Raw genomic sequence first — 27463 nt, 5'->3', positions numbered from 1 at the left:
ACGTGGATGAATTTTAAAAGCATATTCTAAGATCCAAAGACTGCATATTGTGTGACTTCATTTATGAGTGATTATGGAAAACATGAAAGCATTCGGACAAAGTACGTATCTGGTTGCCAGGGGTTAGGGGAAGGAGGAGTGTGTGACTAAAAAGAGGTTGCCCAAAGGAATAATAGGGTGATGGAACTGTTCTTTTAGGTATAGTGGTGGTAGAAATGGCATATGTGTTTGCCAAAATCCACAGAATTGTACACCTCAAAGAGTGAACTTTAAAAAAAACAAAGCACAACAATAACAAAAACATCAAAAACAATCAAGGACATTAGGGAAACCGAGGATGAAATTCAGTCCCTGATAAACTAATTTAATAACTGTATTACAATTACCATTATATACTTCACTTAAAGACATGAAGGGAAAAGGAATGAAACTAAGTAACTTTGATTAGCTATTATAAAATCAAAGCAAAAGAACATTGAATATAGACTATAATCTAGTTGGTAAATGTGTTTCATATGAGGTTATGGTTACCAATTCTGAAAATACTTAAACACATACTAGGTTGAAGAAAATAAATTATCAATAATAGGAGTCACTTTTCTCACTGCTAGAGAAAGAAGTGACAAGTAAGCATGAGAGAAAGTATTGATCAAACATCATGGTGCTGAATTAGAGTGAGAGAGAGATAGCAGTATGAACTCCTGTTTATTTTCCAAGATACAGAAATAAATATAAGTACATGTGTATGTGGGTTAGTATAAATTTCTACAGTGTTATGAATAATGGTTTCTTGAACAAATGGTTTTTGCTAGGCCTGGAGGAGCAAAACCACAAGGTAAGCCTGGAACATGTTATAGCTGCAGAAATAAGGAAATGCTAAAAAATAGACGTGGTGCTCTACCTGATAGATCCCCCAACAACTAAAGTTGGAAAATGTAGAGCAACAGAATAAATTGGAATTGTATTATAACCAAAGTAGAGATTTTAAAAATAATCCATCCTGATATTAAAATGATAGAAGGAAATAAAGGACAAAACAGTGTTACCAAAGAATTCCAATTAATAAATGTAAAAGTAATGAGAAGAAATAATCACCATTCGGACACTATAGTAATAATTGCAGTAGGCAGAATCCACAGGTGGCTATTAAGTTAGTTTGCAAAATTTTAAGTATAATATTTGCATAGCCTCAAATTATCTTCCCCTAAATAGTTATTATTACTGTAGCACATTTAACATATATTCACAAATTATGTGATGTTTCTTCCACCAGGATGTGGAATTCATCTCCCCTTTTCCTTGAATTGAAGGCTGAATTTAGGGACTCATTTCTAGAAAATAGAGAATAGAAAGGGAAAAAACAGTAACTGTACTGTGAAGTAAATTACCAGACAACACCTTAAGCAAAAAACCAAGTTAACAGAAACCAGAAATAAAATATGTTGATATCATGTGTCCTGATATGATGCAATATGAAGGACATTTCGCCACTGTGATACTCTCTGTTCAATTTCATAACCCCACTCTGTTGATAAGCAAACATCAGATGAAAACAAATTGTGGGATATTTTAAAAAATACCTGACCATTATCTTTAAATATGTCAAGTTCATTAAAATTAAGGAAAGACCAAGAAAGCATCACAGATTGGAGAGACTAAGGAGACCTGATGTCTCAATGCAATGTGATATCATAGACTGAATTCTGATCAAAAGAAAGACAGTGGGAAAACTGTTGACATCAAAGTCTGTATTTTAGTTAATTATATTGTACCAATGTTATTTTCTTAGTTTTGATTACTGTACCATGGTTACATTTATCAAAACTAAAATAATAATAATAGTAATAATAATAATAATAAAATAAGTTAATATTTGGGGAGTAGGGGTAGTTTATGTGGAAATGCTTTGCATTGTTTTTCTATTTCTCCTACAAATAGTTGCTGGCATCGACGCATGTCTTCCCGAGGGGAGTACTTCGAAGGTGACCCTAGTGATATTCAGTAATGAGGTATGTAGCCCCTTTTCTAGGATGAGTTCGCAAACCTCTTTGGCACAGCTCTCGTGAATAAATGTTTTATGTATTAAAATATTCATCTACATCTTAGGTATTTACTTAATCATCATTAGATCAGAATATATGATAGATAGATGATAGATAGACAGACAGACAGACAGACAGACAGATAGATAGATAGATAGATAGATGATTAGCTAGATAAATAGACTTGCTGCTGGTTCTTAAACTTTAATGTTCAACAGAATCACATAGGAAGCTTATTAAAGTAATTTTCTAGGCCCTGTTCCTGGAGATTCTAATACAGTCTTTTGGGATATGGCCCACGTATTTTCATTTTAACAAGCTAATGAATCATGCCAAATTTGGAAACTACTAATCCAATGCATTCCAAATATCTTCCTTTAATTAAACTCTTATATAATCCAGCATGATAGAATTCTATAAATCTTATTTCTTACTTTTATAAGTCATCTATACATGTATAGGTTGTACAATTCTACTTCTAGGCTCGTTGTGACTAAACCTTGTTTATGTTAGAATATAAAAAAAAGATAAATATCATAATCCTAAAATTAATGGCAAACATTTAAAAAATCTTGTCTCCATGTAAGCAGTATAAAGTACCTCAATGGTTTCCAGTTATACTACATTCTCATTTTCATTAATATATTATTGCCATTTTGAGGCAAAGCATCAGCAAACAGCATTTCTTACTTCAGAAGGAAAAAGATAAATTAAAAAATATATGTAATTGAAAAGCAAAAGTAAAGGTGGTGTTCAAATTGAAAATCAGTGACATATAGAAAGTGAAATGTCAAATATTTATATTAACTTCTATTTGTGTATACCCTATGAATATAAAATACAAATTACTGTATTTTAAATGACTATCAACAATATTGTCTTGTTTCCACACATATTTGAAAAATTGCATGGAAACAGACACCCTGCTATTACTACAGCACTTATTAGAACAATTTGTAATTTAGATTGTAAAAAAAAGATAATTTCTTTCAGATATTTGTGACAAAATGGAGAGTTTCCTTTCTTGATCACAAAGGCATTAGAGTCACTTGAGAAAATATCTGAAGCAGTCTGATCATCCACACTCTCTTCCCGAATCTCAGGCTGTGTTCACAAGCAAAGTGAAAGTTAATTGTTTTGGAGTGAACACAGATTTACTGCATCGTGATGTCATTTTTGTGTGTATTAACTGCTCAGTTTTATATTAAAATATATTATACAGCAGAGACTTTTGTAGTCAGCAGTGCACAAAAACGGATTTACCCACAGGTTTACTTTCTCTCTTTAAACTACTAGTCCTAAGAGAGGAACTATGTTCCCGAGATACAGAATACTTAGAATATGTGTGCCAAAATGCTAAGGAAATGAGCACTCATTGCAGCTAAACAAAATTCAAACTATAATAATAATACTTATTTTCAAACACACATTTTCTCTTAACTGCTAATACAAATTCTTACAGCATGATGCTTCTATTGGACAGGTTTAGAAATTATGTCCCTCAAAAGTTAAAGCCATTCATTTTTCACTCTAGTATATGATAAATAGTCATGTGTTCTTTCTAAAGCACTGTCGTTGGAATAGCCTAGAGGTAGTTAAGGTGAATAGGCAGTTACCTCCAAAATGATAAGGAACATATTTTAGATATGCAAAGAACATAAAAAGACTATTTACAAAAAAAAACTCAATAGTAAATATATTAAAAATATTCAACTTCATTTGAGCTTTTATACTTCAATATGTATTCAGGCCATACGTGTGAGCTAGCACTCACTGACTGGGTACAGGGGCATGGTAACGTTGTCACCCCAGTGCTAGCCCAAGTGGTAGTAGATAATCTCCCCCTTTGTCCCAGACAAAACTCTGGAAGATTCCCAGGTGGGGACCTGTGTGGGGCGGGGGGGGGGGGGGGGGGCGGGCAACACAACCCTATTCCAGCTGGCAAATTGATTTTATCTGACTGTGGTCACCCTCTGCTGAAGCTGGTAGGTATGCAACCACCATCACTGATGCTTTCATTGTAAGTGTTGCTGCTTCCCATCATGTAATCTTCTTAACCAGGTATCTGCTCATCTCCTTTGGCCCACCAGATATTATAGATTCAGATCAAAGTACCCATTTCACCTCTCACACTGTTCAGATGTAGAATTCACATCTAGCTTACCGGCCCCAAGTGGCACAATGGCCTATTCAGAGACACCTTCCTCAAGTCTTTAAGCCATAAGTGGTCCCCCAAGTGGACAGAAATTTTACCTGAGACTCTACTACCGTGTTTCCCCGAAAATAAGACCTAGCCGGACAATCAGCTCTAATGTGTCTTTAGAAGCAAAAATGAATATAAGACAGAGTCTGATATAATATAAGACTGTGTCTTATATTAATTTTTGCTCCAAAAGATGCATTAGAGCTGATTGTCCGGCTAGGTCTTATTTTTGGGGAAACACATGGTACTTAATCCCAGCCCTCCAATCTCTAAACTATGAGTCTTCTCTAAAGACTTCCCAGCTAGTACTTACAGGGAACCCCACTCAGAGAGAACCTCATTGACCTCCGCTCACCAACTAAAATATGACCATTGGAATTTTTTGATTAACCTGATTGAGGGCAGATCGTACACTATGACCTCCTTATAAGAGACCATAAGGGGCCAAACCCCTACCAAATTGCTTAGAGGTCATGATTATACAGATTTTGTTGGACCAGATGACGGGCCAGTACCAGCCACAAAGCTAAGGCCACTGCCTTTGCCTTGCTATTCAGGTTATAAAGGCTGATTAATTAAACCCAATTTATAAAAAAAAAAAAATTAGCAGGAGATTGAAAACATAGCTCCAGGATGCACTAGTGAACTGTGTGGATCTCAGAGAGAGGAAAGGAGCCCATCCACACAGTGGATGTCCCAGTCACATTTGGGAATGAAACCCACAAAGAAACCCCAGAATCCAGCAGTTCCTATCAGTGGAGAAGACCCAGGCCCCTAACCTACCTTAGAAGAGGTAAATGACCTCTTCCTCCAAAGCACCCCCACTCTGCCTTTGGCCAATATCCAGATCACCAGCTTGGAAGGAGGCCCCTGCAGTCTAGTCAAGTGCAAATGATCTCCTATGTTGTGGCTATTCCTCTTATTGTGTACAACCTGGATAATCAGGTTGCTAACAGACCCCTCGAGCCTAACTCTGTCCCAGGAGACGTGCTGGAACAAATTCACACAGGTGACCATCTGTACCGTAGGACGGCTGAGTTCCAGGTGCTGGCAGGCCATGTTACAAGGGCTTCAGCCAGCATGCCACCAGGCACAGATGCTGGCCCAGAGCTCACCAGCCTTTACATTGAATGGTAACTTTGAAAGTGACGCTGAAGCAGTCGCTCCACCTTAGACCATGTCTCAGTGATATCCCCAGCACAGTGGCCTTCCCAATGTAATCAAACCCGACCCATCTGGCTGGCAAGTTTGTGCTCTAATGATCCTACCATAGTTTTAATGGAGTGATCTCTGGACTGCAAAGCTGCCATCAACCAAATGTCCCTACAATTATCCCACTGATATTCCCAGAATCTATACATTGTGGATGGAATCCCTACAGAGCTTGGGGACATCTCACAGTCCTTTCCAAGGCGCACACCTGATGATCAGACATTGCTCACTGAGGGCCACTCAAGTAGTGGCACCCGTACGTGTAATCCCATGCTGAGCCAGGCCTCTAGCATATACTAGGAGTGCCACAAAAACATATACAAGTGAACACTTTGGTCAACATTGCTTAAGCAGTATTTCGCCATAAACAGAAGTATCTGGACAATGATGGTAACCACTTTGAGCATCTCTTGTAAGTGCAGAAGTCAAATGTGACTTGTAGTCATCTTTTTTGTTATTGGTATATATTGAGTATTACAATTTTATAATAGTTCTCCTTTCTTAAAATGTGTATACATTTCTCTGGCACCCTCTGTATATTCAGAATTCAATACCAACCAGAGACTCCTGGGAAATCCACCCTTCCCCAGGCTGGCCTCCCCAACCCCCAAGTACACCAATAACTCAGAAAACATTGCCCCACCCCAGAAACTTACCACTGGAGATGACAGCACATCAGATTGCAAGGCCACAACCCAAGAGAATCATGAGGGAGACAGCACCCCTCAACCTCGCTGGACTCTGGATTTCCACCCGTCTGCAGATTGCCTCTGCACAGAGAGGGAAATGCCTGTGGTGACTGAGGCTGATTGTAAATATGCCTCCAGTTGATCGACCCTGCGGATGCTATAGAGTACTATTTTTTGAAATAGCTAAATGCTTGCCTTGTGAAACTTGCCTCCATCAAAGTGCTTGCAAAACCGTTAAGCTCCCTGCCAACTGTCTGGAAGCACTAGACATCATTTCACCTTTATAGCAAGGCAAACAATGATTCTGAACCACACTAGTTACTGTGTGGTAACTAGTCATCACTCCTGTCACTGTGTTTTCTCCTCACACATATTAGATTACAGCTTTTGCTTTCCACTGACACATTCATAACAGACTATTACCCTTGTTATTCCCACCGTTACCACTAGCACCTCATTCATGCCCCATATTGCCATCTCCACTTCTCTCCACGTCTTATCCATAACCCCTCCACATTGCAAACCATAACCCTGCCCCACACCAGGTTTTATTTATTTAATTGTTTAATGTATTTTAACAACAGACTTACAGGAATAGCACAGAAGCAACAGACTTACAGGAATTGCATGTAGGACAACTCAAGAGAATACAGTGAATAGAATCTACCATATAATAAGACTACAAACAATTTAGTTGTCATCAATAAGAAATTTACTTGTTTAAAATATCAAAAATGTTGCCCTTGTCTTGAAAATTTTAATAGGTTTATTTACAATTATTATGAAGTTTAACTGCTGAAACTTGTTCACTGAAGTATGTTGATTGGCATTCATGCTTTATATATCTGCACATTTATATTAAAAACTCACTCAAATGAAAATGGAAAAACTGCCAATACCTGATTTCCATCCCATATTTTTCCATGTGCAATCATATCCTTAGGTACCTTTTGATCCCATGGGGAAAATTTTAAAAATCTGATATTTAGAACTACCAACACGAAGAAGATAAGTGTTTTGAAACTGAAATGAAGATAAGTTTTTTGAAACTGAAATGTTTCTTATCGTAGTGGAAAGATTCAAAATGACAAATATATTCATACAAATCTTTGAGATAGCAGCCCAGGTCTTGCAGGTATAACAACATTAGATCTGTCACCACACAGGGCCAGACCTACATCCCCATGTCACTATCTATCCCCTGGCTCTCTAGTGATCAACTCTTTGTGCAGTTCTCTTTAAAACACCCTGAGCCTTATTTAAGCCAAACCCCTAATCTAGATCCAAAATAGGGAACTCTGGGTGAGCATAAGAATAATTAGACTCCCATGGTGGTACTTCCTAAGCTACTGACTATACTTCAACACCAAGCTTGGACCTCACCCTGTATACTCACGGCCACCTAATGATAAATGATGCTTCCTTCTGTCCTGTTGTGGACCTGACTCAAGGAGCAGGAGCAAGTCCACTTGCCCCTGCCTCACAGACAACCTATCCACAGAGATGAACTCTATTATTGCAACATTGTTATTTTTAACATTCCAGCCACCTTTTCTCCTCTGGGCACCTCTCTGCTGGAGACATTCTTATCTCTACCCTCTTGGGACTGGCTGTCACCAGAGGACTGGCAGGCATAGGAATAGATGCTATTGCCCTAGCCCAATTAGATCAAATATTAAAAGCCACCTGGCAATTATCAGCCACCCTAACTAACCACATGCAGATACTGAGTACACTATATACTGAGTCTGATGCAGCAACAGAACCACTCACTAGCAGAAACAGACGTAGATAACTGCCTGGTGTATCATTTCCTACTGGCTGAATGGGACAGAACCTGTTGTTTACAAGGCACCTATTGCTGCATGTAACTCAGAACAGGCACAGGCCACCCTCCAGAAGATGTCTCAAAGTCCACAGGTCATACATAATATAATTCAAGTATTTCAACAAACTCAGCACCCCTCGGGGTCTCTCATTTGTTCTCATGGCTCTGCCATCCACCTGGGGGTAATGGCTGAGAACAGGATTTCAAACAGTAGTGAGTCTATTTGTCAGTGTTTCCAAGGCTTTATTATCATTACCTTTGTTACATGTGCTTTACAATTGCTTATACAATTGATATATTTAACATATCTGTAACACAAGCGATTGCTGTTCCTGGTGTCAAGGCATCACAGGATGGATTACTGAGCACTCAGCTAAGCTACTCCATAATATTGCTGTGTTGTCATCCATTTTTAAGTGGCCAAGTGGCCATGAACTGGCACTAGCCCCTCCCACAAGCACATGCCCTAGAAAACAGCCCAAAGATTCACTACTTAAGTTTCTAATGTTACTCACCCAATGGACCTTGTGATAAATAGTCTCATCCACCTCCCAGGGCACCCCTTTGGGCATCTCATAGATAAGACCCCCACAAAGTTTACCATACTCCTGTTCTTTTTGAATTAATTGACCAATCCACTCTTAGCCTGGGAACCCCAAGGACTCTACCCACTGAAACTAATAAAGGTATATGTCCCAGGTCCTGCTATGTGCTCTGCCTGCATCTCCCCACATGGTCCCTCAAGTTGTGCTGTGTACTTCCTCCAGGATCTGTAATAGATAACGTTTCACTTTCCCTTGTGGTCTTTTGTTGAACAGCCGCTCACTTATAATCCAGGGCCCGACTTAACAAATATTAATGTAATGAAGTGACAGAATAATAATCTATAAAAATAAAAATGTTTAAATATATATATTGGTAATCTTTCAAACTTTGTAAGCCCAATATTTTCTAGTGTTCTATATTTTAGAGAGAAAGAAAAGTGTGTTACAGAGAAAATGGATGATTCTGGAATAGATCATTCAACCCTGAGATTTCTTAAACGGTCCTTACCTGCAGTTATGTGTAAACCCTAGATCAGTGTTTTCTAAACTTCCCCGAAAATTAAAGAAGGCATATTTGGTCAGTGCATGTTAAATAGGGTCATTAATAGATTTAGTAACAAAATTTTCATTCACTGAAAGATGACACTGGTCTGAATTTTTCTGCCAGAAATATCTTTGAACTACTTTTCCAAGATTCCTCTTTCCTCTACCTTTCCGAGTTAGAGTTTGGCCAGAAGAAGAAATTGTGAGACTGGAAGGATGACAATGACGAGCAGCCATTATTGCTGAAGAGCTTTGTGACCAGTTACACTGAAAGGGCATTATAGAATTGCTCAGTATGTGTCACCGTGTCCTTGAGCTTCCCTCTGAATCCAGCTTTCTTCCCAGTTGTTGGCCTAGCTCTCTAACAGCAGTCCCATCGTCTCCGTGAGATGATTTTATAGCGACCCACAGATCTAGTGGCTCCTCAGACTCTTAGGCTTCCGCTGACCTTTGCAAGAGCTTCCGTTTTCCTTTCCACAACTTTGCTACTTGACATGTATGCCTCTGACTTATTTGCCTGCTTCAGAGGATGGTTTAGTGTCTCCGTCTATGATTTTTTCTCTCTCTCAAACCTTCACTCCTACATCTTCTTCCACAATTATTCCTTATAATAAATACCTAATCCATGACTCTCATAGTGCTCTGTTTCCTGACTGAAACTCAACTAATAAAGAAACCATTTTTCACTCTGTTGCTTAAGTTTTTACTATTTACTACTCAATTTTCTCCTTTGGCTCCAATTTATGTAGCTTTAAGCAATTATCTCCAATTTCACACTGTGATAAAAAAGAAAATGAGAAAATCTACTGGTATATAATTTTAAAATTGGGCAATGTGCTTTTTAATTAATATTTTTCATGGTAATTAAATAAGTAGAAAAATAAGTAACTGAATCATGGAATAATATATCAGAATTGATTTTAAAATTCATTTAGAAAAAAGTGAAATACTTCTAAGAATATAGTTGGAATTCGTGTAAAAATATAGTTAGAACAAATAAGATACATGACAATAAATAAGATCTGTTCAGTATAGCATGTATAATATAGCATTACATATATTTTTGTGTGAGCATATCAGTATGGATTCATATGTGAGTTTGAAAATTTAGTTAGTTGCAAATTTGGTAAAATCAAGATCTTCAATAGTTATCTCTTAGGATATAATATAGTTAAGACAAGTTTTCTGGAAGCAAGAAAACAAACTCATAATTTAAAATAACTTAGTAATTTAATAACAAAAATTGTATTCTCAAAAGCATAGACCTTCTGTATTATAAAAATCACATCATACTGTTATTTGTTCTAAACACCTTTGAAATGAATAAAATTCCCATTCACTATAAAATACTTCTAATAGGGATTGAGCTTACATTGTGCCCTGAAAGTAACACAAAAATGGGTTGGGTTTGACTATACTGTGAAAACAATTATCAGTGATGACATTTTTGTGTAGCAAAATATTAAAATTAAATATAAAAGTCTACCTCAAGTTTTCCTATGAATAGTCTAACCTATTTTTCTTTATGTGTTTTATATCAATAACAAAATTAGGAAAATCCCATTACAAATTTATATCATAAAAATGTCAGTCGTAGAGAGTAGTATCAGCAAGATGGCAGTTGGAAGTCCCAGCTTTTGTTCCCCCACAGTAGCACAAATTTATCAATGATATACAGATCAAAATATGTTTAGAAAAAGTTCAGAATCAAGTAAGAAGATGCAGTATACCAGATGAGCACAAAACTGAGAACAGTCACAATGAAATAGGTAAGAACAATATCACTTTACCCACCTCAGTCTCTACCCACGTTAGCAGAGCTCATGCTAAGAGATTGACTACTTCAGCCTGCAACTTCTCCCTGACAGTCGGGGGGAGGAGAGAGTAGAGTATTTACCAATGTCCCTGGTCTGCTTGTGCTTTGCTCCAGGGACTAGTTTCTGTCCCACCTCACATGGAGCTGTAATGGAATTGGCACAGTTTGGTAGAGACATTTAGGAACAAAGAAAAAGAAATGGGTGTTATGCTTTTGAGAATCTCCCAGAATCATTATCTGGGCCAGTTGGTGAAGGTCTTTCTCTATCAAAGCCAGTCTATAAACTCTGGCAGAGGTGAATGTTTCTTCAAATATGCAGACACCAATTAAAACTACAAGTAGCATGGAGAATCATGGAACCATGACAAAATCAAAAGAAAGAAAAAATAATCTTTAGTATTTGATTCTAAATTAATGGAGATCTATGAATTTTCTGATCAAAATAATAATAATAACAAAAACAACAACAGGTCAGTGAGTTACAAGAGAACACAGACAGATAAATAAATGAAATCAAGAAAACAATACATGAACAAAATGAAAAAGACCTATAAAACAGATACAGAAACTATAAAAAGAACCAACAGAAATTCTGGAGGTGAAGAATACAATAATTAAACTGAAAAATTCAATAGATGGCTTCAACACACCGTTTATCAAGCAGAAAAATGAATCAGCAAACTTGCAGACAGGTCATTTGAAATTCTCTAGTCAGAAGAGCAACATCAAAAAAAGAATAGACAAGAGTGAAGAAAGCCTAAGGGGTGTATAGGACACCATCAAATAAATTAATATGCATTTTGGAGATACTGAAGGAGAAGGTGGGTAGAAATAATATTTAAATAAATAGCTGAAAGCTTCCCAAATCTAGAGAAGGAAATGGACATCCAGACTCATGAAACTTAAAGGATCCCAAATAGCATGCAACTAAGTATACAGTGAGACACATTATAAACCAATTGTCAAAAGTCAAGGACAAAGAGATAATCTTGAAAGCAGCAAGAGAAAAGCAACTCATTGTACACAAGTAAACTCCCATAAGACTATCAGTTAGTTTCTCAAAAGAAACCTTTCAAGTCAACAGGGAGTAGGATTATATATTCAGAGTGCTGAAAGAAAAGAACTGTGATGAAGAAAACTACATCCAGCAAACAAATATGTTTCTAAGACAAACAAAAGCTAAGGAAGTTTATCATTACTAGACCTGCTTTACAAGAAATGCTAAGGCAACTGTTTAAGTTGAAATGAAAGGACAATAAACACTTAACCATATGAAAGTATAAAACTCATTGGTAAAGGTACCTATATGGACAAATGCAGAATAATGTACGTTATACTGCAATGGTGATCTCTATATCCCTTTTAATACTAGTATAAAATTTTAGTATAAAATTTAAAAGACTAAAGTGTTAAGAGTAGCTATAAGTTCAAAATATGATAATGGATACACAATATACAAAGATGTAAATTGTGACATCAATAACAAAGTGATGGTAGAGGAGAAGAGTAGTTTTGTATGTGATTGAAGTTAAGTTGTTACCAGCTTAAAATAGACTGCTATAACTATAAGACGTTTTATGTAAGCTTTATGGTATGCACAAAGAAAATACCTACAGAAGTTACACACACACACACACACACACACACAAAGGAATCAAAGCATATCAATAAAGAGAAATCAACTAAGCACAAAGGAGGAGTAGGAAAATTAGAAAAGAGGAACAAAAGAAGTATAAGACACACAGAAAACAAATAACAGAATGTCAATTTTAAGTTCTTATCCCTTAACAATTATTTTAACCCTCAATAGATTAAACTCCTTAATCAAAGGACAGGGTGGTTGAATGGATGTAAAAACAAAATCAAACTATACGCTCTCTATAAGAGATTTACTTAAGGACACTGTTGAAGTAAATGGATAGAAAAAATATTCTAAGCAAATGGTAACCAAAACATAGCAAAGGTCGCTATTTTTTTTATCAGGCAAAATATACTTTGTCAAAATCTGTTACAAAATAAAAAGGTCATTAAACAATGATAAAAGAGTCAATTCATCAGGAAAATATAACATATATATGTGTATGTATATGTATGTACATATGTGTGTGTACACACACACACACACGATCTCCAACATCAGAGCACCTGAATAACTAAAGCAAACATTGACTGATTCAAAGGTAGAAATAGATAGAAATAACATAATAGTGGGAGACTTCAATACTCCACTTTCCATAAGAGATAGAAAATCCATACCAAAAAATCAATACGGAAACAATGTACTTGAACCACACTACAGAGCAAATGGACCTAACAGACATTATTAAAACATGCTAACAACAACAGCAAGACATACATTCTTCTGAAGTGCATATGGAATAGTCTCATCAAACATATGGTAGGTTACAAGTCTTAATAAATTTAAGAAGATTGAAATCACACAAAGTATCTTTTCTAACTGTAACGAAATAAAACTAGAAATCAGTAAAAGAAGAAAATTGGAAAATTCATAAATAGATGGAAATTAAACATGTTTGACAACTAATGGGTTAAAGAAGTTACTAAAAGGAAATATCTTAAGACAAATGAAAAGGAAGACAAAGACACTACAATAGAAACAAATTACAGGACAATCTCTCTCATGAACATAGATGCAAATATCCTCAACAAAATGTTAGCAAACCAAACACAAATACACATTAGAAGGATCATACATCATGACCAGATGGGATTTATCCCAACAATCGTTCAGCATATGATAGTAATTAGTGTGATACATCATATTAACACAATGAAGGATAAAAATCACATGATTATCTCAATAGATGAAGAAAAAGCATTTGACAAAATTCAACACACCTTTATTATAAAAATTCTCAATATACTAGGTATAGAAGAAATGTATCTCAAAATATTAAAGCCATGTATGGTAAGCCCACAGCTAACATCATACTCAATAGTGAAAAACAAAGCTTTTGCTCTAAAATTAGAAACACAGCAAGGATGCCCACTCTTGGTAATTCTATTCAGCACAATATTGGAGTCCTCACCAAAGCAATTAAGCAAGAACAATAATTAAAAAAAAAACCACCTCAAATCAGAAAGAGGTAAAATTGCCTCTGTATATGACGCAATCTTGTATATAGAACACTCTAAAGTCTTCACCAAAAAATGATTAGAACTAATGAGCAAATTAAGTTGCAGGATACAATGTCAACATACAAAGAATCAGTTGTATTTTTATACACTAATAACAAACTATCCAAAAAGGAAATTTAAAAAAAATCTTATTTATAATAGCATCAAAACAAACAAACAAAAAAATACTTAGGATTAAACTTAACCAAAGAGGTCAAAGACTGGCACATGAAAACTACAAAAAATATTGGTGAAATGAAAGAAGACACAAATAAATGGAAACACATCTGTGTTCATGGACTTGAAGAGTTAATATTGTTAAAATGCATGCACCTCCCAAAGCAATCAACAGATTAAGTGTAACTGTCCTGAAAATCCCAGTGGCAGTTTTTTGTTTTTTATTTTTTTTACAGAAATTTAAAAAAATATAAAACTCATAAGGAAACATATTAGATCCCAAGTTACCAAAACAATCTTAAGACAGAACAAGGCTGGAGGCATCACAATTTCTGATATAAAATATTTTACAAAGCTATAGTGATTAAAACAGTATGGTACTTGCACAAAAACAGAAATATAGACCAATGGAACAGAATAGAGACTAGAAATAAAACCGCACATATATAGGCAACTGATTTTTGAAAAAGGTGCCTAAAATACACATATTCACATGCAAAAGAATGAAATTGAACCCTTGTCTTACATCATACACAAAAATCAACTCAAAGTGGATTAAAGATTTAAATTTAAGACTAGAAAGTGTAAAACTCCTAGAAGAAAACACAGGATGAAAGCGTTACTGCATTTTTCTTGGCATGACTCCATGTATTACACCAAAAACTCAGCAGCTAAAACAAAAACAAAACACTGGGACAATATCAAACTAAAAAGCTTCTGAACAGCAAATGAAACAATGATCAAAGTGAAAAGGCAACCTACAGAATGGTTAGAAAATATTTGCAGACCATGTATCTTAAGAGATTAATATCCAAAATATATAAGGAACACATATAACTCAATAGCCAAAAATAAAATATAAAACAACATAATTAAAAACTGAGCAAAGAACCTTAATAGACACTTCTCCAAATAAGACATATAAATGGCCAACAGATAAGTGAAAAGATGTTTAACATCACTAATCACTAGGGATATGCACATCAAAACCACCATGTGATAGCCATCCTAACAGGTGTGAGACAACATTATCAAAAAACAAACAAACAAACAAAAAAGATAAGTGTTAGCAAGAATGTAGAGAAACTGGAAATCTGTAGGTGGGAATGTAAAATGGTACAACTTCTATTTTAAACTGTGTGGAGATTCCTTGGAAAAATAAAAATAGAGCCAATACATAATCCAGAAATCCTACTTCTGAATATACCCAGGGAGCCAAAAAACTGTATACACATGACTTGTATTCATCTCTTGTTATTAGTATATATTGAGTATCACAATTTTAATACAGTTTGTTCCTTTCTTAAAATGTGTATACATTTTTTGGCACCACCTGTATATCCAAAAGAATTGAAATAAGGATTTTAAAGAGCTATCTGCACTTCTACTATCATTTCTGTATTGTTAGCTGAGATATAGAAACCCCCTAAATGTCCACTGATGGTTGAATGGATAAAAAATGTAGTATATACTTAAAATATTATTTAGCCTTCAAAAAGAAGGAAAACCTGCCTTTTTTCAACAACATGAATGAATTTCAAGGATATTATGGTAAATAGAATAAACTAGCCACAGAAGGATCAATACTGCATGATTCCATTTATATGCGGTATTTAAACCTGTCAGACTCAAAGAAGCAGAGTAGAATCTACAAAAAGGTTGCCAGGTCCTGGGGGTAGGGATGATGGGGAATTGCTGTTCCAAGGGTACAACAGTTCAGTTGTGCAAAATATGTTCTAGACATTTGCTACACCAACTGTGCCTATAGTTAACAATACTGTATTGTACACCCAAGATCAGGGAGCCAGCAGTCAGGTCATGTGGAGAGCTGTCTTCCAAGCTACCTTCTCACTATGGCCTCACATGGCATAGAGGAGTGAGTTTTCTGGAACCACTTCTTCTAAAGTCACTAATCTCATCATGAAGGTCCCACCTTCATGAACTCATTTAATTCTAATTATCTCCCAAAGTCCCCATCTCCAAATATCATTATCACACTGGGGTCTAGTGCTTAACATATGAATCTTGGGGAACACAATTCAGTCCACAGCAACAGTTAAATGCTTTTTCAAACGTAGTTGTTAAAACCCAACATGAATTGTTTGTTGCATGCCTGGTTTGACAAGGCACGTAGACAACTAGTATCTTAAAACTCACCTATCCATATTTTAAATAACAGCAATACCTCAAGTCTGGTGTGAGATAATAGGTTACTGATGATTTACTGAATGCAATTTTACACTGACTGGATGAATTATGCTTATTATCAAAGTGTCAATCACTCAAATTTTAATTTATGATCCCTTTGAGAGCATATGTAATCAAAATTGCAAATACCTCATAACATGGACTCAATTTAAATATCCATTCAAAAATGTTGTTTAAATATTATGAGCATATTCCATTTGATGTATAAAGGAAATTCAGCTTTAGAATGTAGTTGCCCATATTCTTTACTTGTTGTTGTTTTTAAAGCTGAGGCATTTTGTTAATCGCTCAGTGTTAACCTGGCGATTTTACAAAATACCTACAGGGTAAGTAAATGAGCACTGCATGAAATTTAATTCAGTATCTTACAGTTTGAAGTGAAAGATAGACAACTGTTTGGTGTTTCTCATTAGAAAGGGTACTTCTAGGCTTTCTGGTGGAAGAAAAATTTAATTTTGACTCCAGACACTGCCTGTTTTTCTTGAAATCTGCATTACTATTTCCTAACATTGCAGTCATTTTTTGGTGTCACTGAGTTGTTCGAAAGAATCCTAAGTTGTGATAAGAGGAACTTAAGCAACTTCAGTTGAATATTCTGTCTGCTCAGTCAACAATGACCTTTGCAGCTACTCTTGACCTTATACACTCAAACTTAATGATTAAGAGACGGTCTTTTTCTGCAAGCACACTACATATGTGCACATCCTGATGTCTCCACTAGATATGATTTGCAGCAAGTTGTTTAACCTGTCTCCTTATTCATAAAACAAGGATAATAATTAAACCTATTATATAGAGCTGTTAGAAAGATTAAATGATTTATTAGATATTTGAAAAATGCTTACCGAAGTAGATAAACCACACTGACAATTACGTACTTCTTAAATAAATAATTGCTATTCTTCCTTGGTCCATGTTCTTTCATCCTATGAAAGAACCCCGTTTCCCCGAAAATAAGACCTAGCCGGACAATTAGCTCTAATGCATCTTTTGAAGCAAAAATTAATATAAGATCCAGTCTTATATAAGACTCGGTCTTATATTATATTATATATTCTATTCTATTCTACTCTACGCTATTCTATTATAAAGATCCAGTCTTATAGTAAAATAAGACTGGTCTTATACTAATTTTTGCTCCAAAAGACGGATTAGAGCTGATTGTCCGGCTAGGTCTTATTTTCGGGGAAACATGGTATTGAGTCTGCCTGGTGCCTAAGAACATTTGAGAAATGCTCTTCACTTGAACAGATCAAAATTATTAAATGCTATCACAAAACAAACTAAAACAATTTAAGCAGAAAATATATGAAAAACAAAAGAATTTTAAAAACTCAGAAATAAGATAATAGAACTAAGAAAAAATTATAAATAAGAGAAAAATACTAAAGTTGCAGTTAAGGATTACAAAAGTGAATAGAAACAATTCACAATGCTCCAAGAGAGATAGCAGACAAGGAGAAAAATATTAAATCCAATAAAAGTGATAAAAAGAACTTGAAAAATAGGACTAATATTGGAGACAAGAAAAGAAGAGCCATCATATAGATATTAGGAATCGAAAAAAATAAAGGTCAAAGAACGAATCCTAAACAATTCAAGAAAAATTTTAATACAGAAAAAACAAACAAACTATGTACTCTAAGAGCACACCATGTATTTGAGAATATTAATCCAGAATGACCAGCATCAAAGCATACTCTAGTACCATTACTAAGCTTAAAAATATAATCATTTTTTAGACATGTAAGCAAATAAAGCACATGGCTTTATAAATGAAGAAAATTGGATTCTCAGATGTTTAGATATTTATGCCAAGGAAACTGGAGTATTCAAGAAAATAAAATGTGAACCAAACATATCTAACAAAACTCTCTAAGTACAAAGTTCATAGAAAAACTGTTATCAGCATTCAGAAACTCAGGAAAACAGTATCTATGAGTCCTTCCTGAGGAATTGCCTAGAGAATGAGCTTCATGCAACCAAAAATCTAGAATGACATAAACTGAGTAATGGTGAACATTGAATATACAGTTATAACTAAAAAGAGCACTATAAGAGAGAGAGTACAGAATTGGTTACATTCTCTGACAATGCAGATATAGTACCTCATTAAAAAATGGGGATCAAATATACACAAAATGTACTGGTTTTCAATAATCATAGTTGGTTATGATTATTATTATAAGCATTATTATAAGTATTATAAGTATATATTAATATTAGTATTAATTTTAAAAAAATAATTATATTGTATACCTGAATCTTATACAATGCTATATGTCAATTATATCTCAATGAAACTGGAAAAAAAGTATTTTATTCTGAAATTGATGTGTGTATAATGTGAGCTAAAACAAATGAGTGATTATGAGATATTCTAAATTTTCTATTCCCTGTGTTAGTCAGAATCAGCGTTTTTGAAGGAGACAAAATGTAATGTTATGGGCATATGGTTATGTTAAAAATTATATAGTTTTGAATTGGAAAAATCAACGTGAATGCATTTGGTACCTTATATTTTTAACTGTATATATTTTCTAATTTTTTATTTTTACTAGAACCAATCAAGAAGGCAGCTGTGGCAGGATGGTTCCGGTGGTTAGAGCGCTAACTCTTAATAACAAGGTTGCCTGTTCAATTACCGCATGGGATGGTGGGCTGCGCCCTTCACAACTAGATTGAAAACAGTGACTGGACTTGGAGCTGAGCTGCGCCTTCCACAGCTAGATTGAAGGACAACAACTTGGAGCCAATGGGCCCTGTGGAAAACACACTGTTCCCCAATAAAGTCCTGGAAATACACACTGTTCCTCTTCTCCAGTAAAAATTTTTAAATAAATAAATAAATAAATAAACCCAGTTGCATCCCTAGGCCCAAATTAACTATACTATTGTTAAACAAATATGGTGAGAACTATTTTCTTATCTAAGTATTCCAGCTAATCAATGAGAACAAAAGGATAGAACACCAAAACTTTACAGCCCCCAATGAGTTAATAGGTCTAAGCATTGAATATCAACTGTTACTATTAATAGTATGTGCCTCCAGGTGGGAGAACTCAATTCTACCTATGCTTTTGCCAAAGGCATCAAAAGTCCAAGTTGGTTCAGCCTCTGCACCCTGATGGCAAAGGATCATGATGAACTTCATTGTGATCAGGCAATCCACACACACGGGAGAATTTACAGGTCAGATAGCCTCAGTCCTTCATAAACTGAAACTTAAAAGATATGACTTTAATGGTCAAGATCACATCATGTCATCTAATGATGCATAGTTCTATGATAAAATCATAAAGGAATACATGGGAGTTAAAAAACAGGAGGATGATTATGTTTGCAAGAGGAAAAGGAAGCATGATTAGGACAGGACACGTGAAGTTTCTAGGGCGTCTGACACTTGAACAAAGTGGTGAGTGCAGGTAAGTGTTTGCCCTATAATAATTTACTAAGTTCATACACACACACACGTATATGTGTGTATGTGTGTGTATATATATAATATGTATACAGATATAATACATATGTATATACATACACATAATATATACACATATACATTATAATATTATATGATTAAAGACATTAAAAGTAAAATAGTTCTTAAATTGGCCATGTGGAAAAATACCCATTGATTAGGTGATAAAGGAAAATAAGTTTTATCAACATGATTTCAGAATATAATTCTTCCAGTTGCACATTCTTATTTTGCATATGCATAATTATGTCATAGAAAACCCTTATACTTAATTAAAATAGGATATAGTTTTTAAATATATATTTGTTTGAAACAAGTACATAGAACTTTGTAAACACTAGAAGTAAAATTCCAGTTAAGTTACTAATACACATGACAAGAAAAAAAATACGGACTTTTGAGTTATTACCATTATTGGTAGCGCATGGTAGAATTTCTCTTGATTCAAGAAAGATAACCAATACATATGGTTACAAAGGCAAGCAAAGTGTTCTTGTCTACTAGGACAACTTCTAAGGAGGAGAAAGTATATTTAGTTTTAAATTCTGGAAGCTGATAGTGGTATGATTCTGTAAAACTATCAGAGATAATGTCAGAGTGGGAAGAGTGATGAATGCTCACGTGACTGCTACTGCATATAGTGAAGTTAAGTAGATCTACTGGATCAAAATGTTGCTCCTGAGCTATTCTCTATCATATAACAGTGTGCAATTAATGAATTGCAATTAAACATCTGCAGGGTAAAATTTTCATACCGAGTAAAATATTTAAACAAAAACTTAAATTAAATAGACTTACATATTATTTATCAGAGAGAGTGATGTGGAATTAACATGTCATTAGGAGTCTCATGGAGATGACTCTCTACCAAAAAGTAGCACTCTGCCTACTACCATGTGGGCTTATTTCTGGAGGTGACAACATCTCTAGGTCCCTTTGCAGAATGAATTGGGTGTGGCCATGCTATTAGCTTCATTAATAGAATACAAATTTAAAAACTGTGGCTCATTTTCTGATCAGAACTTTTAACAAGTGAGTTTGACATGTCCATTTATCTCTTTCTTCTGCTACTGAATAAAGATAATTTTAAGGCCCTATGGGGATGGCAGACAGCCATAAAAATGGAAAAAGTCAGGTTTCTAAATCACAAATTGCGTAAAGCTGCCCCCTAACAATGAATCCCTATAGGACCTTAAATGAAAGAGAAATAAAATTAAATTTTATCAAACCACAGAAACTTGGGGGATGGATGTTAATTACAGGCACCAGTGTTATATTTACTAATACAAAGTCTGGAAGATCTCAGTCAGTAGCTGGTTATTATATTTGGGCATATACTTAAGATTTCTAAAAAGCATATTATCACTTATTAAAGATGAAAAATAGTACACTCTTTGTAAAATTGTGTGAATGTAGAGATATATAATACGTAAAGCATTATTATAGTTCTTGGTATATACATGGCTCTCAATAGATGACAATATTAACATTATTTTATAAAGCAGTCAATGTTCCCATAACATCTACTTTCTTAATGTTCTGGAAATCTTTTTATTGAACAAATGTGTATAAAATTTTACAAGGAAGACAGTAATTTTTTAACAGAAGACATTGGACTTCTTCACGTGCATGCCTCACCTCCTTTAAGAAATAGCAATGTCACCGGCATGACTATGTTGTTCTTTCGTATCTCCTACAATGCCTAACACAATGCCTTACAGTTATGAACAAAAACCTAGGAAGCAAATTCTAGGAATATTATCATGCCATTCATCTATGTAATATAGCATGAATAAATGTTAGGTTCAATTCCGTCAAAATAATATTAACATGTACCAAAACTCAAATGGCTTCTATCACGGTGTATCCCAAACCACTTAATTTACAAGTGATTATTCTCAAAAAGTTTTCTACTGTGACATTATTGTATGAACTATTTCCAATTATTTCCTTTATTCAGCTTGAAAAAAGATAAAATTCAAATTAAGAGCACAGCATGTTCATCTCTGAACAGAACAATTCTGACCTTGTTTGACATAGACATATTTCTATTGTAAATTGATAACAGTTTTGTAGTACAGATCTCTCTAGACATTGCTAATTTTCAGAGTACTTTACCACCAATATGTACATATAAAATCGAGAATTAAACCAAGAAGGCATACACTCTTAACATTTAAACTTTTTTCCCCCTTTGACAAACATTCGTCTTACTTCCAAAGTAATTCTCCTTCACTTAGCAAAATAGTTCATATTATAATAAATTTCCAGCCTTTATAGTTCTAGCATTCATCTATAAATGTAATGAGTCATATTGGGGTATAGATTGGGGAAATAAAGAAATAAGGAGAAGGGAGAGAGACCACGTTATTAGACTTTAACAAATTCCATGTGACTGGAGTAATGAGACATTTTATAGCTCTCAGGAAGTTTTAGGGACACTTTTTGAAAGAAATTATTAAAAGCTTTTGAAAAATGTTAATGTGACTTAAAATACACTTGGGAGAAAAATCTTTTATTTAGTAGTAAAAGATCTAGTACATTAAAATGGATATTATTTAATATTACGTATTGTATTCAATCCCAAACCCTTTTAAATGATTGATATTAACAAGGGTTAAAGAAGTTTTGACAATTGAGTGAGTTCTAAATTCTTAATTGTTCCATAAAATGTTGATGTAGAATTAGAAAGATAACTACAGATATTAATAAAATCAAGAATGTCACTTGACCTATTACTAGAATCAGGAATACACCCAAACTTAAAGGCCAGTGTTCAGGGATTAAAATGAAATATCGCAGCCTCCTTATAAGTTTCATAAAACAAAGCAAATTATGTTTACTATTGAAAAAAACCTGGCTTTCTTGGAGGGCACAGAGAAAAAAAACCTGGTTTTCTTGAAGGGCACTTTCCTCACTGGTGAGGGTACAGGGCAATTTCTGGGAAGCTGAGTGATGACGATCCTCAATAGGGTGAGATGGATCGACTGTAGATGCTCTGTGGAGTGGGACTCCTAGTTACACTTGGGATATTTATAATCTGAAATTATATATGAGGTCGGACAATTAAGTTCATAAACTCATGCTAGGAAAAGTGCTATATACCTCATTGCTGAGTATCACTAGGGGCACCTTCTAAGTACTCCCCTTGGGAAGCTGTGCACTGATGCCAGCGCCTAGTTCACCCTTCAAAGCGATTCTGGAACTCTTTTTCTGGAATGGCCATCAGAGCTGTCATTGTATTACCCTTGATGTCCTGAATGTCATCATAATGTCTTCCTTTCACTATTTCCTTCATCTTCAGGCAAAGAAAGAAGTCATTGGGGGCCAGATCAGGTGAGTAGGGAGGGTGTTCTAATACAGTTATTTGTTTACTGGCTAAAAAACGCCCTCACAGACAGTGCCGTTTGAGCTGGTACATTGTTATGATGCAAGAGCCATGAATTGTTGGCGAAAAGTTCAGGTCATCTAACTTTTTCATGCAGCCTTTCAGCACTTCCAAATAGTAAACTTGGTTAACAGTTTGTCCAATTGGTACAAATTCATAATGAATAATCCCTCTGATATCAAAAAGATTAGCAACATCATTGTAAAAAGTTCGCAAACTTAATTGTGACACCTCGTATATATACCTTACGCCTATACAATATTATATTTCAATAAATTCTCAATAAAACTGAAAAAATAATCCCTCTCTTAGATTTTTAAATTTAGTTAATGATAAAAGGAGACCTCGTAAAATTTCAGTAGAGTAGGCAAAACTTTATACATTTAAAATTCTTTTTGTTTCTTTTTGAGGTAAAAGATATTAGAACATTGGATGATAATGACATTAGTATGAGAGATAGAGAAATTAACAATTTAGAAAAGTGAGGTTATAATTTTAGAAAGTACCCCCTGATAAAATGAGAGGGTCATTGGAGGTAAGACAATGTCACCTTTGAGCCAAAAGGAATTAGTGGTTAAGAACTGATGAATGCCTGCAGTAGGTGAAGAGGTCATTCTACAGATCAGGCAGTTTTCCTTATTATTATTATTAAAGAAAAATGCAAGGCCCAAAATGATATTGCTTGTACTAAAGCCCATGATACCAAACTTTGACTTAACATCTGATCTAACTGCTGTTTCAGTCTTTCCTAGAAATACAATCTTAATCAACCAGTCTGGAATTTTCTGGTCAAGCACCAGTTAAAATCTTCTCCCCCATAGAAAGAAGAGACATCTGCATAATAAAAACCCTGGCCATTCCTTTCCTCCCAAAAGAAGGTGTCTTGGTCTAAATATAATCCTATCTGTACTTGTCTTAACAGCTCTCTTGCCCCACCCTTCTTCCCATAACAACCTTCCATTTAGTACAAGCCCTCTGATCACCCTACCAGTTGCAGGTGGGACACTGCTGGATTCATGAATTGATTAATAAAGCCAATTACGTCTTCATATTTTCTCGGTTGAATTGTTTTTTATAGTTATAGAGACATAATTTGAGTTATTTTCATATTCACTGACTTTCACCCAACTGCATAATATAGGTTCTTTTTGTATACTAAATTTAGGGTTGTAATTAGTATTAACTGTGAAATTCACCATCTTCTGGAAGTTAATGAGGGAACAAGATACCTGAACTGATGGCAGCACTACTTTAGAAAGAAAATAAAAACCTTGCTTACATGTGTTGTTCTGAAAGTGCTGGGAATGAATAATTCAGGCCAGCTTTTAATTTATTTTAAAGTCATCATTCTCTGACAGCATTCTAGACAGCTGACTCTAGGCATCTTTGGGTTCAATTTAAAACTCAAGTAAGATGAAACTGGGCAGTTTCCAGAAAGAGCATACTGAGCTTAAACTAGGAAATTAGAGAATTTTGAGAGTTCTAGAGCCATAGAACAACCTTTAGAATCCAGAACTGAATCCATTAATATTTTTGGCAAAAAAAAATAAAAAGAATAAATTCAATCAAAATATATTTGCTTGAATAAGATTAGTTATAACTCTTAAGAAGACATACCAGGTTGTGAATGGCAGATCCTCCAAGGGATATAAATAATAATTACTTCCACAGCTTCATTGTTTTATTACTTAATCTTTAAAGGTTATTAGCAAACAGTAAAATAGGAGTAGGTTTGATATATCTGGTATCGATTAAATTTAAATTTAAATTATTTTCCCATAAATGAATTCCATTTCAAAAAAAATTAATGTTAAAATCTTGTTCCAGAATATATAAAGATTCTAACAAATCAATAATATGTTGATAACAAGTCAATAAAAACACAAAGAAATATAACGAGACAATACTAATAAAAGTAAATTTGAATTATGCCATTTAAAAAATGGGCAAAGATTTGAATAGACATTTCACCAATGTACGGATGACTAATGTACATGTCATCTTTAGGTTTTACAGAAATGTAAATTAAACCCAAAATGAGATGTATTACACACCCGCTAGAATGACTACCTTAATCAAAACCATAACCATCATAAGGAAAAGACAGGATATAGAGAAACTGAAGCCTTCACACATTCCTGACAGGAATATCAAATGATATACATAGTCAGTTTGGCAATCAATTTGGCAGTTTCATAAGAATAAACTTACCATTAAACTGAATAATTCCATTTCAGGTTATTTCTCAAATGAAATAAAAGCATGTCAACATAAAAACCTTTAAGCAAGTGATCTTAGTAACATTATTCATAGTATCAAAAATTTTAAACAATCCAATGCCCATCACTTTGTGAATTGATAAACCAAACGTGTTCTCCATACAATGGAATACTATTTAGCAAGAGAAAAGAACAAGTTACTAGTACATTCTGCAACACAGATGAACCTCAAGAGCATTATGCTAAATAAAAGAAGCCAGACACAAATTGCATCATATTAAATGACTTCATTTAAAATGACATTACACAATCTTTTCCAAAAAGCAAAAGAGAAGAGCACACTTCCCAACACATACAATGCGGCTAGTATCACCCCGACACCTAAACCAGATAAAATATATCTTAAGTGGAGAAAACCACAGACTAACATTCCTTATGAACATAGATGGAAATGTCCTCAACGAAATACTAGCAAATAAGATCCATCACATAAAATAATGTTATACACTACTGTCAAGGAGTATATATCCCATGAATGCAAGATTGGTTTCACACTGAAAATCAATCAATGTGATAGACTATATTACTAGGATAGAGGAGAACATATGATCATCTCTAAAGATTTTATTTCTAAAAATACTCAACAAACTAGGAATAGAAAAAAATTTCCTCAACATGAAATAGTGCATCTGTGAGAAAACTCAATCTACAGTGTGCTTAATAGTGAAACACTGAATTCTTACCTCCTAAGATCAGAAACAGTGAAAGGATGTCCACTCTTGATACTTCTATTTAAGATTGTACTGGAGGTTCTACAAGGAAAATTGGGCAAGAACGTTGGAAACAGGTATCATCAGATTGAAAAAGAAGTAAATCTCTCTCTACTTATACTGGGGGTATCAAAAATATATATACATGTGGACACTTTGGTCAATGTTGTTCAAGCAGTAGTTCACCATAACCAGAAGTGTCTGAACGCTGAAGGTAACCACTTTGAGCACCTCCTGTAATTGCAGAAGTCAAACGTGACTTGTATTCATCTTTTGTTATTGGTATATATTAATTTTAATATAGTTTTCCTTTCTTAAAATGTGCATACAATTTTCTGGCACCCTTTGTATATGATATTTATCTTGCATATAGGAAATCCTCAGGAATCTACAAAAAAGAGCTAGCAGAACATAGCAATTGTATTCTTATACACTGACAAAAAATATTCTGGAAATAAAATTAAGAAAATAATTTCATATACAATAGCACTGAACAAAGAAAATCTAGGTATACATCTAATAAAAATGCAAGATCTGTACACTGGAAACTCCAAAATAATGTTCGAAAAAAAAATTAAATCTAAATAAATGGAAAGACATTCTGTGTTCACGGATCAGATCACTTTCAAACAAACTTCCATTATTATATCACTGGGTTGTGCATTTTTTATCTACTCTGATTAAACTTGGGGACCAGGAAATAACCACAAATTGGGTCTGAAGACTCATTGGACCTACTGTAGATTTGGGGCACAATATTATTCACCATCTCTTTCACAAAAATATCACGCCAATTTCAAGTTTATGATACCACCACAGGCTTCTAGAATTTGTGTCAGCTCCCAGAGACCTAGGAAGGTGAGCATTTTCATTGTCCAATAAGCAAGTATTTAGGTAATACGAGAGATCATTCTGGGGAAGTTTTGGGGGAATAGTTATTGTCCTACTTGTGGTGGAATTGGAGAGGACTTCCTCAAAAGAACTAGTCTTCCTTGTAATCTATGTGCTTTCACTTTGAGAATGGATTCCATTCTAGAACCTGAGTAAAAGTTGGCAATTTTCCTTTAGGGCAGGGGTGTCCAAACTTTTTTCAACGTTTTTCACCAAGGGCCATGTGTGGTAAAATACACAAACAGCCGGGCCACTCACTCGAGGTGAAGTACGTATTGCCTCACCTGGTTTATTTAAGTAAACTACGTATTTT

General features: G+C 34.6%; 1 long non-coding RNA gene across 1 annotated transcript in view; it reads right to left on the bottom strand.

Moving 5' to 3' along the window:
• Positions 1-26265, bottom strand: part of LOC141572842 (uncharacterized) — a 214144-nt gene extending 187879 nt beyond the window's left edge. Inside the window, exon 1 of the long non-coding RNA XR_012498335.2 lies at positions 26233-26265. This is a non-coding gene — a long non-coding RNA (uncharacterized LOC141572842). The remainder of the gene's footprint in view (positions 1-26232) is intronic.
• Between the last annotated feature and the right edge of the window lie 1198 nt (positions 26266-27463).

Source organism: Rhinolophus sinicus, chromosome 15 (genome assembly GCF_057876585.1).
Source record: "Rhinolophus sinicus isolate RSI-liver-muscle chromosome 15, RSI-T2T, whole genome shotgun sequence".
NCBI lineage: Eukaryota > Metazoa > Chordata > Mammalia > Chiroptera > Rhinolophidae > Rhinolophus > Rhinolophus sinicus.
Note: the sequence above shows the minus strand (reverse complement) of the source record. Positions and strands in the feature narration are given on the sequence as shown.